We start from the raw sequence: 15,298 nt of genomic DNA on the forward strand, positions 1-15,298 counted from the left end.
AGCAAGAAATCTCATTTGAGCTGCTCGATAACAATTTTTAAAATTTGGAAGCTGCAGTCCTCTCAATGCAGAATTTGCATTGGGTCACTTAACATGGAATTCAATCGGAAATGGGTTCACATGACATAAACTCATGATGCAGACTGTTTTCTGAGAATGGAATACAAGGGGAGGGTTGTCTAAGTCTCCAGCAGGATATAGATCACAAGATATAGGAGCATAAGTTGGCCCGTCGAGTCTGTTCTACTATTCTTCCACGAACCCCCACTCCCCAGCTTTCTCCCCATTACCCTTGATTCCTTGACGAATCAAATACCTGTCAATCTCTACCTTAAATACTCCCAATGACCTCAATTCCACAGATCAATGACCCACTGACGAAATCAACATTTTCACATTTGTTTTAAATTGACACCCTTTTATCCTGAAATTATGCTCTCCTGTCCTAGAATCCCCTACCATGGGAAACATCTTTGCCATATGTACTCTGTCCAGGTCTTCCAGCATTTAAAATGCCTCTGAGGCCCCCCTTACCCTTCTGTACTCCAACTAGTACAGTTGAAGAGTCGACGATTGTTCCTCATACACTAACCCTTACATTCCAGTAAATCATCTCTGACCTTCTCCAACACCAGCACATATTTTCTCAAATACAGCACCCAAAACTCTAATTCTGATTGAAAGGAAAGGGAATTCTCCAACGACACATATACAACAGTGAAATGATATTATGTCTTGTTGATATTTACAAAAATTATTGAAGAGTCAATTAATAATTTTGAAAAGATGCTGGGACCCATTAATGGACTATTATCATAACCTAAAGAATGAGGGTTGTTCTGAAGCTTGGTGCTGTGTTACAAGACCAGAGGATCCCAAAACACAGCAGCAATAGATATTCACCAAGACAAATGGTGACTTAAACAAAAGCTGATTTTGTTTCAACATGAACACGGATTTACACTTTAACTTATCACTATTTTACTATTTTAACTTACTTTACCAAACTTACCCCCCTTCTAATTCTAAGTGCACCTGTGTGTAATGTGTGTGTAAGTTCAGAAAAGTTCTTTGGTTCACAGTCCAATCTCATTTCTCATTCCTTCAAGTTCACTGGATGCAGGTCATTCTTATACTGTGCACAGAATTGAACATATATAAAGTTCACCAGGTTTGGTGCTAGAAAGGTAAATAATTACTGTTGAGGAATGTTCTTGTTGATTTTCAGAGAGAGGTGTGTTGTTCAGGGAAGCATTCGTGTTTTTTTTGACTCAATGTACCAGCATTTGAAGTCTGTTATCTCTTCAGAAAAGCTCTGATAGCTTTAGCATGGAGCAGAGCTGAATCAGGACTTTGCAGGTATTTAAGGGAATGTGTGGGCAGGGTTTGTTCTGGACCAACAATCTCACCAAATGACTCTGCTTGAAATTAAGATTCAAACCATTTTGAGGAATACAACAGGAAATGTTCAACAAGAGCCTGGTGTTCCCAGAGGAGTTTTCTTTCAATAGTGGAAATTATTATTTTTTAAAGTTCATTAATCTTCCTGATACAGATCTTTGTATTTAACTTTCAGGTTGCTATCTGTTGTGAACTTTAATGGGGTGCCTGGGTGGAATCTTTGCTTTAACCAAACAGTTCGCTTGCAATTTTCCAGCTGTAGGATGTGTTGCAGTTGCTTGCAAGTTTAGCAAGTGGGATTATGATATGAAACTGCAAGTCACAGCGTCATTTTTGTGTTTGAAAATGCCAATGTGAAAATTTTAACTTATGTCTCCTTGGTTTGTTTAAGTTTACAGAGGAGACGTTGGGTCAAGCTGAGAAGACAGAGTTGGATATCCATTTGGCAAAACAGCTGGGCAAAGCAGAAAGCACAAAATGAGGGGGCTGAAAAAATAATGAGGCAGACTGAAGTGCCGTTGAACCAAACCCAGGTAAAGAATTTAATTTTGTGCTGTGTACTTAAGAGATCAAACAATTTGGGCTTTTAAATGAACAAATTCTGATTAGAATTGAAGTTTATGGAATGTTTGGAAGTTACCACAAAAAAATGGAGCATATAAATTAGATGTAGTAATTAAGATAAATGAACAATACAATGAGCCTGGTGTCACAGTATCTGCCTCCCTCTACCATACATCACCATTAAACCTTCTCCCCAAAATGAACCTGATGTCAAAGTATCTGACACAGTTAATCGTACATCATTGTTAAACCTTCTCATAAAATGTGAATCCTGTCTCATAGTTTCTGCCTCAGTCTATAGTACATCAATGCTAAACTTTCTCCCCCACTGTGAACCTGGTGTAACAGTATCTGCCACAGTTTAGCATACACCACTGATAAACTTCCTCCCCATTGTGAATCCAGTGTCGCAGTATCCGCCTCAGTCTTCCATACATCACCGTTAAATAGTCTCGCCACTGTGACCCTGGTGTCACAATATGTGACACAGTTTATCATACATTACTGATAAACCTTCTCAGTGCTGTGCACCCAGTGTCACAGAATCTGTCTCAGTCTACCGTACTTCATCGTTAACCTTATCCCCACTGTGAACCTGGTGTCACAGTATCTTCCACAGTTTATTGTACATTACTGATAAACCTTCTCCCCATTGTGAACATGGTGTCACAGTATCTGCCTCAATCATCTATATATCACCATTAAACATCTCCTCACTGTGAACATGTTGTCACTTTATCTGCCACAGTTTATTTTACATCACCTTTAATCCTTATTTCCATTGTGAACCCGGTGCCACAGTATCTATCTCAATCTACCATCCATCACCGTTAACCTTCTCCCCACTGTGAACCCGGTATCCGCCGCAGTTTATTGTACATCACTGTTATACCTTCTCCATACTCTGAAATCGGTTTCACACTATCTGCCTTAATCTACCGTACATCACTGTGTAACATTCTTCTCATTGTGAACTTGGTGTCACAGTATCTATCATAGTTTATCGTACATTACTGTTAAAACCTCTCACTGTTGTGAAGCCATAATCTTAGTATCTGTCTCAGTCTCCCATACATAATTGTTAAACCTTCTCCCCCTGTTAACCTGGTGTCACTTTATCTACCACAGTTCATTTCACATCATCATTAAACCTTCTTCCTACCATGGTGAACATGGTGTCACAGTATCTGACAAAGTCTAACGTACATTACTGTTAACCATTCTCACTGCTGTGAACTCAGTGTCACAGTATATGTCTCAGTGTACCATACATCATCGTTAAACCTTCTCCCCCTGTGAACCTGGTGTCACAATATTTGTCTCAGTCTTCTGTACATCACCATTAAAACTTCTCCCCACTGTGAACCTGGTGTCGCAGTATCTGCCAAAGTTTACTGTACATCACCCACTGAGAACTTGATGAGAGAGAAGAGAAAGAGAAAGAGCGAGAGAGAGAGAGAGAGAGAGAGAGAGAGAGAGAGAGAGAGAGAGAGAGAGAGAGAGAGCGAGCACGGTCAGGACCTCAGCTTTATACCATGGGCCCTCTGGGTCAACCTGGTGGTCGGATGTCATTAGGTCGGGTGCCTTGTCTAGGCCACCTAGTTGCTGAGTGATGTACTGCAGCATATCATCACACAGGTCACCACACTGTTCCTTTTGTGTTTCTCTTATTTGAAGTGAAGCATTATCCAGCCAGACATCTCCTCTCGTGTGGACCACAAGGGCTTTGACCAGGCTGAAGTCAGGTCTCCCAACCTATCTTCTAAATGGGGTTTTCCACAAGCTGCCACCATGTCCTGTTCCAGTCCCAGCTGCTGCAGAACTGGAGAACTCAACTCTGTCTCTCTTTCTCTCTCTCTCTCTCTCTCTCTCTCTCTCTCTCTCGCGCACACACACACACACACACACACACACACACACACACACACACACACACACACACACAGAAAACCACATGACCCTCTGGGAACAGCCAACTGCACTCAAACTGCGGCACCGGAGCTAATCCTCTGAGTTTGTCCATCTGCTGCTTTCCAAAACAATAATCCATCACTCCACAGCAGGTCGAATTAACACCTATTTGTGAAATCCTTATAGCCATTCTTCAAAGTTTTTGCAAAGGCACCCAGAGCCTGGACTGTCTGCCTTGAGCAGAGCTCTGGAATTTTAAATGAGATCAGTTTTAAAGTGTTTGTATTTGACCTACACTAAAAAACATGCCACAATTTATCTCCATTTAAAACATATCTCTAACCAATATAAAATATAGCATAAACTGTCACAGTATAAACTCCTTGCAGACAGCATGTGATTTGAACCCTGGGCCCAATCGCTGGCGCTGAAAAGAGTTGTGATAACAGCCAAGCCAACCATGACACCCAAAGAATATCTAGATCCATCCCCCTCTGGGATGTGGGCCCAGCACACTTCCACTGCACCACTCTGCTTACATGAACACAGAATTCTGAGCGATGTAGATGGAACAAATGCAAGCAGGCTTTTTATCCACTGAGTTAAGGTGAGACAAGAACCAGAGGGAATGGGTCAAGTATGAAAGGTGAAATGTTGAAAGGGACATTTGGGGGGAACGTCTTCACACAGAGAGTGGTGGGAGAGTGGAACCAGCTGCCAGCTGATGTGTTGAATGCCGGCTTGATTTTGAAAGTTAATAAAACTTTGGACAGGTATCTGGATGAGAGGGCTCTGTTCCATGTGCAGGTCAGTGGAACTGGATAAAATAATAGGTCAGCACAGACTAAAAGGGCCGAAAGGCCTGTTCTTCTGCTGGAGCTTTCTATGGAAGAGATTGTGCAGTCACTGATATCAGAGACTCGTAGAGTTGTAATCAATAGAGACTAACCCTTCAGACCATCTCGACCCTGATACCCAAGTTGTCCTCTTCAACTGGTCCCATTCACCTGCATTTGGTCCATATCCCTCGGAATCTGTACCTGAGTAAATGTTCTTAAAACGTTACAATAGTCCCCGGCTTTACCACTTCCTCTGGCAGCTCATTCCACTCGCCCCTCCGCCCTCTGGGTGAATATGATGCCCCTCAGGTCCTTTTCAAATCTTTCCCCTCTCAATTTAAACAATGTCCTCTGATTTTACATGTTGGGGAAAAAGGTGAATTACTTTAAGATTTCAAGATCTCTGAGGTCCCCCTCAGCCTCCTACACTCGAAGTAGAACAGTCCCAGTCTATCCAACCTCTCCTTTAATTCAAAGCCCCCAGTCTCAGGAACATCCAGATTTCAGAATTATTGTCCGAGTACATACATGACATCACATACAACCCTCAGATCATTTTTGTTGTGGGTCAGGCAGAATTACCACTTATTGGTCATGCAAACACAACTGGACTCAATGTTCTCATGTAAAGAACTAAAGGATTGGCATCTTGGCCTTCATAAATCAAAGTATTGATAGAGGAGTTGGGAAGTTATGATGAAGTTGTATAAGATGTTGGTGAGGCCAAATTTGGAGTATTGTGTGCAGTTCAGGGTCATTTAACTACAGGAAGGATATCAGTAAGATTGAAAGAGGGCAGAAAAGATTTACTAGGACGCTGCCAGTTCTTCAGGAGTTGAGTTACAGGGAAAGATTAAACAGGTTAGGACCTTATTCCTTGGAGCATCAAAGAATGAGGAGAGATTTGATCGAGGTTTACAAAATTCTGGGGAATAGACAGTAAATGAGAGTCGGCTCTTTCCACAGATTAGGAGAGAACATGGATTTAGGGTGAAAGGAGAAAGGATTTGGGGAACATTAAGGGGAACTCAGAAAGTGGTGGGAGTGTGGAACAAACTGCCAACTGATATGGTGAATGCCTGCTCACTCTTGAATAAATTGAATAGATTCACAGATGGGAGAGGTCTGGAGGGTTATGGACTGGGTGCAGGTCAATGGGACTAGCAGAATAATATTTTGGAACAGACTAGAAGGGCTGAACAGCCTGTTTTCTGTGCTGCAGTGTTCTATGTTTCTAACTGTAAGCAAATAAATGTAAACAAACTGCAATACAGAGTGAATAAAATAAAAACTCAATAAAGTGCACAATTGAGAATTCTTAAATGAATCCCTGATTGAGTTTGTCATTGAGGAGTCTGATGGTGGAGGGGGAGCAGCTGTCCCTGAACCTGGTGGTGCAGGGCTTGTGACACCAATACCTCTTTCCTGATGGTAGCAGCGAGAACAGAGCGTGTGCTGGGTAGTGTGGATCCTTGATGATTGCTGCTGCTCTGTGACTTAGGACAGATTAAAGCAAATCTCGTGCCATATTACAACAAAGGAATCTTGAATCTGAAATGGGGCAGGAGAACTGTTTAATGAGCAGGGGGATTGAGTGAGAGCAGACACAAGTGTAAATGAAAGGACAGAGTGAAGAGGTTCATGGGCAGAGTTTGTGTTGTGTCCCCATGTTGGGGTATGAAGGGTTTGTACTTTCCCCCCCATGACCTGTGTGGCTTTTTGCTGAGTGCTCCGGTTTCCTCCCACCCTCCGAAACATACTACGTTGGCAGGTTAATTGGGTGTGATTGGAGTAATCGAGTGGTTCGTGAGACACCACACTGTAACGTTCATATTAATACATTACATTTCTCTATGCTTGGCACATGTCTTTTCTCTTTTCTCGCTTATGTCACCCCTCAGCCTCTGTCATTCCAGGGCGATCAGTTCCCGTCGACGCTGCCTCTCTGATGACACAGCCCCAGTCCAGTCTAGAAATGATTTCTATTGACTGAAATGCAGCAGGAACTTCACAGACTAAAGGGTCACAATATCTGTCTGAATATCAAAACAGAACTCCAGAAGCTGGCGACTGCATGCATTAAATCTTTTGGTCTAACCCTATCAAGGATATTCCCCAACTTCTACCCATCTCACTCCCATTCCTTTACTGAAAATGATGCACTTACCTGCTGACGTCCACAGACACAAGACGTGGCAAGGGATCAAGACAATAACAGGCCACAAGTCAACCTTGCAAGTTACAAATAATGATGCCTCCCTTCTAGACAGACTGAACATCTATGCAGAGTTGGATGAGAAGAACAGGATTGTCATTGAAGAAAGCTCCGTGTCCCCATGATGAACAGGCCTCCTTCATAGCTGCAGGTGAGGTCAAATCAAGTTTACTGTCATCTGATTGTACAAGTGCAACCCAACAAAATAGTGTAGTCTGGATCTCAGTGCAAAACACGCAGACACAGAACTGGACACAACACAGATACCAACAAAACTGTGGTGGACCACTGCATTACATTCATTGTACTGGTTGGCCCACCCCTGATATTGTAACTCTTCCCCCTTCAGGATTCCTAATAAAGACAGTATCACCCAATCTACTCCCTCAGTACTTCGAATCGGGCCAACAGCATGCAAGATATGCCTGTAATTTTATAGTGATTAAAGCCTATTAATCTTGACTTCGGTTTGTCATGTCTAATTGATAGTGCTACAATTTAATCACTCTGTCTGCATGCCCTGGACAAGGCTATTCGAACAGAGAAGCTGGACACTGACCTCAATTATACAGAGGCCTCCATAAAATTTGGTCAGTGGCTGCCTGAACACCTTTCTGAGGTGACACGACGTTTGGAAAAATGTCAATAGGAGAGACCTGCTGTTTGCACAGGTCGGCCACCGCATCTTCCAGATGATGAGAGACTGAGATTTACTCAGCTGCTATGGCGCTCCTGAAAATGCAGTCCTTAGCCTCAAAGAATGTAATCAACACCAGATCCTTCTGGGCAGCCACCGTCATTCACCTGATGAGTCTGTTGATGAATACATTTGAGCCTTGTGGAAGCAAAGGTGAGCTTGTGGCTCACCGATGTTCTGGCAGCTGTCTACCAGGAGAACTGATCAGCGACGCCTGTGTGGCCGGCCTCGAGTCTGATAGTATCAGACAAAGGCTTTTGGTGAATGTCCTGCAGGACATGGTCAATCTTGCCAAGACACTAACATGGCCCAACTGAATGCAGAAGCTTATTCCACTGACAGGGCAGCAGACACATGGGGAGTTCAGGCAACACCACTTTGGGACATAGAAACATAGAAGATAGGAGCAGGAGTAGGTCATTCGACCCTTCGAGCCTGCTCCACCATTCAACGAGATCATGGCTGATCTTAAAGTTCAGTACCCCGTCCCCGCCTTCTCTCCGTAACCTTTAATATCCTTATACTGAAGAAATATATCTAATTCCCTCTTAAATATATTTAATGAACCTGCCTCTACTGCCCTCTGTGGCCATGAATTCCACAGATTCACCACCCTCTGGGTAAAGAAATTCCTCCTCATCTCGGTCCTAAATGGTTTGCCTATTATCCTCAAACCATGGCCCCGGGTTTGGGATTTTCCCAACATTGGAAACATCCCATCTGCATCCATTCTGTCCAGTCCTGCCAGAATTTTATATGTCTCTATGAGATCCCCTCTCAATCTTCTCAACTCCAGCGAGTACAATCCCAATTTGCGCAATCTTTCCTCATAAGTCATTCCTGCCATTCCAGGTATCAGCCTGGTGAATCGCCTCTGCACTCCCTCCATTGTAAGAACATCCTTCCTTAGATAAAGTGACCAAAACTGCACACAGTACTCCAGGTGTGGTCTCAGCAAGGCCCTGTACAGCTGCAGTAAGGTATCCTTGTTCCTATACTCAAACCCTCTTGATATGAAGGCCAACATACCATTTGCCTTTTTAACCGCCTGCTGTACCTGCATGCTGGCCTTCACAGACTGGTGTACAAGTACCCCTAGGTCTCTCTGCACTTCCCCAGCTCTTAAACTATTGCCATTCAAATAGTAATCTGCCCTCCGGTTTGTATTACCAAAGTGGATAACCTCACATTTATCCACATTGTAGTGCATTTACCATGTATCTGCCCAGTCCCTCAATTTATCCAAATCACACTGGAGCTTCCTGACCCCCTCTTCCGGGAGAAAGGGACCCCATGCAAGGGATAGACATTTTGGAAGTTGCAGACACACACATAGAATAGCAACTGAGACAGACAACAAACTTACACTGGCATCCATCATTCTAGGTCAGAGTAGCATACACCAATAAGCAAAGTCCACCATGAACATTGAGGTAAACGGCTGCATTTACAAACTACTTGTTCAACACAGGGTGCCCTGAATGTCGTGCCGACCCATATATTCTTGTTTTTAAAAAAACCTAAACTCTCCCTATCCAATAACCCTCTATTTTTCTTCCATCCCTGTGCCTGTCTAATGCCCCTAATGTTTGACCCTCCACCACTATCCCTGGCAAAGCATTCCAGGCACCCGCAACTCTCTGTGTAAAAATAACCTACCCCTGATGTCTCCCATAAACTTCCTCCCCTTCACTTTGTACACATGTCCTCTTGTCCTTGCTATTCCTGCCTTTGGAAACAGGTGCTGCCTCTCATAATCTTGTAGTCTGCTATTAAGTCTCCACTCATCTTTCTATGCCAAATCTTTCCTCCTCTCACCTTATTTAGAAGTCCTCTGGTATTCTCACCCCAGGATAAATGTGCTGGCTGTCCACCCTATCTGTGCCTCTCATCGTCTCATGGATCTCTATTAAGTCACCTCTCATCCTTCTTTGGTGTCCATAGAAAAGCCCTACCTCTGCTCACCTTGCCTTATAAGACTTATTTTCCAAATCAGGCCACATCCTGGTGAATCTCCTCTGCACCCTCTCCATAGCTTCCACCTCATTCCTAGAATGAGGTGACCAGGTGAAATATCCTCAGAAAAGGATATCCACTGCCTTTCAATATGAATTCACGACACTCAGCGAAGAAAATTAGTTAATATCTCATCCGATTTCATAAGTAGAACCTGATGAAACAGTGTCCTCTGGTTCTTGATGTAAAAACATGCAAACACACATCAGACACAAGACACATACAGAACAACGACACATCGACACAGAACCTACTTAGCAAAATGCTGGAAAACAATTCTGTGAGACGTCTCTTTTTCTACATTCGATGTAAACCCGTTACACCTCAATGCATGTCTGAAATACATTTATTAAAAATAAATATTCTTCACAAATCATCGAGTCATGAGAAGTTGATTCAGCAATTCATCCGTTGTTCAGCAGCTCTTCTCACTGCCTGTGGGAAGAAGCAGCTCCTCAGCCGGTGGGATCTGGCTGAAATCCTTCTGTATCTCTTCCCCGACATGAGGAGCTTCATCACTTATCACTTAGTAATCATCTATATACTGCAAATCTCGAAAATAAATCTTCCTAAATGAGTCCAATGTGACTGATTTCACCCCACCACCCCTCACATTAACAATAGGTCAGGAGACATAAATGGAGTATATATCTCTACTCTATTAATGAGACTTTTTTTTGGAACAATGCAGAATCTGGATCTGAATTTATTGTCATGAACATTTCACGGAATGTATTGTTCCGCAGCAGTATCACAGGTGGAAATATTGCTATAAATTACATTTTCAAAAGAAGAGAATATGAGATCGTGTCTATGGTTCGTTGAACATTCGGAAATCTGATAACAAGGTAAACGGACAGAAGCAGGTCACTAGGCCCATCGAGTCTGTTCCATGACTCTACACTCAGCTGAACCTTGTTCCAATTTCCAGCCTTTTCCCCAGGTCTCTTGATACCCTTACTAATGAGATACTTATCCATTTCCTATTTAAATTCTCCTCGTGATCTGACCTCCACTGCCTTGTGCGGCTGTGGGTTCCACAGATCCGCGACCCTCTGACTAAAGAAGTTCTTCCTCCTCTCTGATTGAATAATTTCTAATTTTAAGATTATGACCCTTGTCCTCGATTCACCCATCAAGGGAAATATCTAATCCGCATTCACTCTGTCAAAATCTTTCAACATTCAAAATATCTCTATGATATTCTCTTACACTCCAACGAATACAACCCATCAGGCACCAAATGTTCCCCATACGCCACCCCCTGCATTCCAGGAATAATCCTAGACAATCTTTGCACCCTCTCCAACAACATTACATCATTTCTGAGATACTCTCATTAACATCTCTCTGTCTTCTGGTATTTGCTCCTCTCACCCCAGGAAAATCTACCCTACCAATGCCCTCATAATCTTGTAGACCTCTATTGTCACCACTTATCCTTCTTCACTCCGAAGAGAAAAGCCCTAGCTCTGTTAAGCTTGCCTCATTTTTCAGTTCAGGCAACCTCCTCATAAATCTTCTCTGCACCTTAATAGTCTGAATCTTCCTGAGATTGCCTGATCTTGGAAGTGAAGCAGGCTTAGGACTTGGAGGGGAGACCGCCTAGAGACACCCGGTGCTGTAGATTTCTGAGGGGCGCTGGAGAAAGTGGCGACACTCTGTCCGCCTTCCCGTAGAATAAAGTTAAAGAATTTCATGTATGTTACATTCTCAATGTAGTGTTACATGATGATAGTGGAACATTTACATTTACCCTCTGCAAAACTTCCAGTAATGAGGAAACCAGAACTGAACACAATATTCTAATTGTGATCTAACAAGAGTTTTCTCGAGCTGTAACGTGACCTCTCAACTCTTGAGCTCAATCCCCAACTAATGAAGGCCAGAATACCATAAGCCTGAACGACCCTATCAACCTGCAAGGGCAACCTCGAGGGATCGGGAATTGATGGAACCACTCAGAAGTGGATGAAGTTGCATCCTGTAAAAATGTGTATCAGGAGACGGCAAGGCAGCCAGCAGGAACCAGAGGCTTTGAAATGATATAGGCTCGCAATACTGTCACTTTCTTCGTAGATGTTATCAGTTTATTGCCTTGTTACACAGAATAAAACACTTTGAATATGTCAACCACTGAGGTGACAACTGACAAACCTCTTCAACAGTCAGCTCTCCCTCATGCAGCATCGCTGTTTTGAGTAGAAGGCTGTTCTCACAAAAATAGCCATCACAAGCGGCACTTTGTTGCCCTTAGAATGCCTGGCACTGCTCCCAGCATGCACGGTGCTGCTCCCAGCATGCTCCAACCATGGCCGACCCCATGCCTGACAGCATTGGCAGAGCGAGGGTCACAAGGCCATGCCTCAAGGTTGCCGATGGTCGTAGTGTACAAACCTTCTGCATGACACACACTCCCCCACCCCAAGCTTCAAGAACAGTGTTCATGAAACAGCTATCAAGCTCTTGTGGACAGAGGAGAAGAAGCTGTCCTTGTGCTGTTGGGTGTTCATCAGGCTTCTGTACCTCCATCCCAATGGTAGCATTGAGAAGATGTCACAGGCTGGGGTGGGGGTCCTTGAGGGTAGAGTCTGGTTTCTTGAGACACCGCCTCTTGTAGATGTCCTCGATGGACAGGGGATTAATGCCCATGATGGCGCTGGCTGAGTTCACAACTCTATGTCGCCTTTTCCTGAACAGTGAACAGTTTCACATGTCTCTCCAACGAAGTGACCCAGGTGACCACCCTCCTGGAGATGTTGGCCAACGAGTCAGCAGTGTCACTGCACCAAACAAAGGACACTCTGACATGAACAGTTGTGGAGCTGAAGGAGAGACGTATGGTGGAAATGCCAAATCGGATGGCCCTGGACTACCTGCTGGCAGCTGTGCTGTCATTGGCCAGGAGGGCTGCACCTACATTCCCAAGGAATCCTCTAACATCACCCACCTGACTGACCACATTCGGGACTCGGTAGCCAAAATTCAAAAATCCAGGGACCAGATCCACCAGCATCACCACCTCATGGGGACCCTGGGGGCCATTTGGCTCCACGAGAGGCATTTGGGTGACTATCATTCACTGGGGGATTGCACTTATTTTTGTTATCATTGGTATAGTTATTCCATGACGTGATCGTCAATTTATATTCACATTTTCATTGCCCCGTTAGACCTTCTTATTACCTGTTGCACTTTATTGGCAATCAGTGTGTCTTCTAAAGGGGTGGATTGTCATGGAGAGGCAGTGTCCACCACCTGGTGGCGCTGCTGCGATCCTGTTCGGTGGACACACTACCTGCCAATCAAGGTCAAAGACTCACTCCAAGTCATCATGGTGACCCTTGCGATTGGCTCACCTAAATCCCCAGCAGCTGCAGTCCAGGCAGTCCGCCCAGACTCAGCCCTGACCTTCACCCAATTGGCCCACCTAAATCCCCAGGAGCTGCAGTCCAGGCAGCCCGGCCAGACTCAGCCCTGACCTTCACCCAATTGGCTCAGGTGAATCACCTCGACTAACCCCTGCTGAGCCCCTGCACTTGGCTTTCAGCATTGGCCACAGCAGTCAACAGGGCCCAGCCTGCCCCAAGAGATTGGCCCTCCCAGCACTGCCCCCAGAACTATAAAGGACCATGTTCCCCTTTGTTCTGCCTCTTTCGACTCCTCATGGCTAGTAAGTAGCATCTTCCACACTGGGTTGGGGTGAGTCGCGAGGTAAGGCAGCAAGAGCCATGTCCATACTGGTCAAAGGGTGGGGACTCATAGTATAACTTTGATCCTGAATTTTGAATGTGTAGGTTCATGTAATTTCCACCAGTCTCTGTCGGTTTCACCCTCCTTATTAGAAGTGTATATTTATTCCCTGCGTACTCTGTGTGTAGACTTTTGCCTAACATATCGACCCTGTTGTCCTGTTTCCATCCCCGAAATAAATGTGTGCTTTGTACCTCCGCTTTGGTCTGGTTCTTAATCTGTGGGACCCACACGAATCTGACAACAATGGAGGAGGGAAAGCAAAGTATGTCAAAATGTATTATTGCCTATGAACAGAGGCAATAGAATATTAAATTTATGTTATGACAGAGTATAAGATATTTTGAAGATGCTACATGGAAGAAATTCTTCAAACAATTAAACACAAATATGGAGAGGCCAGTGGGACCTTCTGTTTTCTCCCGCTTAGATCATTCTTAAGAGAAAGATAGGGACCAACACTGATTCCACCTAACATTAGTGAAATGGAACAAAGAGTTGGATGGGAAATACACCCAAATTTATCAATGAAATGTACGATGCTCTCCAGAGAGAAAATCCAAAACCAGGATAGCAGAGGTCAGGAGAAAGATGGGAGTCGGACTTGGATGTGACGATTTCAGAAAGAAGCTGTTCAGAGTGGTGTGAAGATTGAAATATACAAATTCAAGAAGAAATAGGGTCAGGATTGTGTCAAGAGTGTTACAAATATGATTAATGCCAGATATAAAATACAATTCTCCACATCAATTCTGCTATACTCCATATAAATTAAATGGACTTATCTCCAATATTTCTGAGAAATGTTTTCAATGTAATCAGGTGATCGGGACTTTTTTTTCCATTCGGTTTGGACCTGTGTAAAAGTGGAAGAATTTCAGTTTATTATTAGGACAAATTATGAAGATAAAAATACAAAAGGATGTGAGAATATTTGTGCTTGGTTATATATATGAAGCAGATACAAAACTGAAGTTGGATAAATATCAAGCAAACTTTCTGAGTCGAGCCATAGCAGCAGTGAAGAAATGTGCAGCACGAACGAGGGTATCAGAGAGTTTTGTAACAAGAGATGGGACACTGAAATGAAAAACTGTGTCACTATGTAACCATTTAACCATTTACAGAGCGGAAACAGGCCATGACATCCTCCACTAGCTCAATCCTCCTGATCTCCGCCAATATCCCTCTAACCCCCCTCACCTCCATGTACACATCCAACCTTCTCTTAAATGACAGAAGGGACCCTGCCGCAACAATCTCATTTGGAAGATCATTCCATTCTGCCTCCACTCTCTGAGTGAAGAAGCATCCTCTAAAATTTCTCCAGAAGTTTTGCCTCCTTACCATTAACTCATGGCCTCTTGTTCCAACCTTCCATTCCCTCACGGGAAAGTGTCTGTCTATGTCTTGTCTATCTATTCCTTTCATAATTTTATTCCCAATGAATAAACTCCCAGTCTCCTTAATCTCTCCCTGTAATCCAGATGCTGTAAGCCAGGCAATATTCTTGTAAATCTTCTCTGCACCTTCTCCACCTTATCTATATCCTTCCTAAAATTTGCAGAACAGAACTGAACGCAATTCTTCAAACCTGGCCTCACCAATGCCTTAAACAGCTGCACTCTAGTCTATGCTATGATTTATGAAGGCCAGCATGCCATATGCTTTATTAAGTACCTGGGAATCCACCTTCAGTGAACTCTGTACCATAACTCCAAGATCCCTCTGTTCCTCTTCATTCCTCGACCCCCTCCCCTTAACTGCATATGTTCTATTTATATTATTTTTCTCCGGAATGCAGCACCTCACACTTGTCAACATTAAATTCCTTCTGCCATCTTTTCCAAACAAACCAAATCCTGTCATCTAAAAAAATATACCTCACTATCCACCACTCCC

The sequence above is a fragment of the Narcine bancroftii genome, chromosome 11 (assembly GCF_036971445.1).
Source record: "Narcine bancroftii isolate sNarBan1 chromosome 11, sNarBan1.hap1, whole genome shotgun sequence".
In the NCBI taxonomy this organism is placed as follows: Eukaryota; Metazoa; Chordata; class Chondrichthyes; order Torpediniformes; family Narcinidae; genus Narcine; species Narcine bancroftii.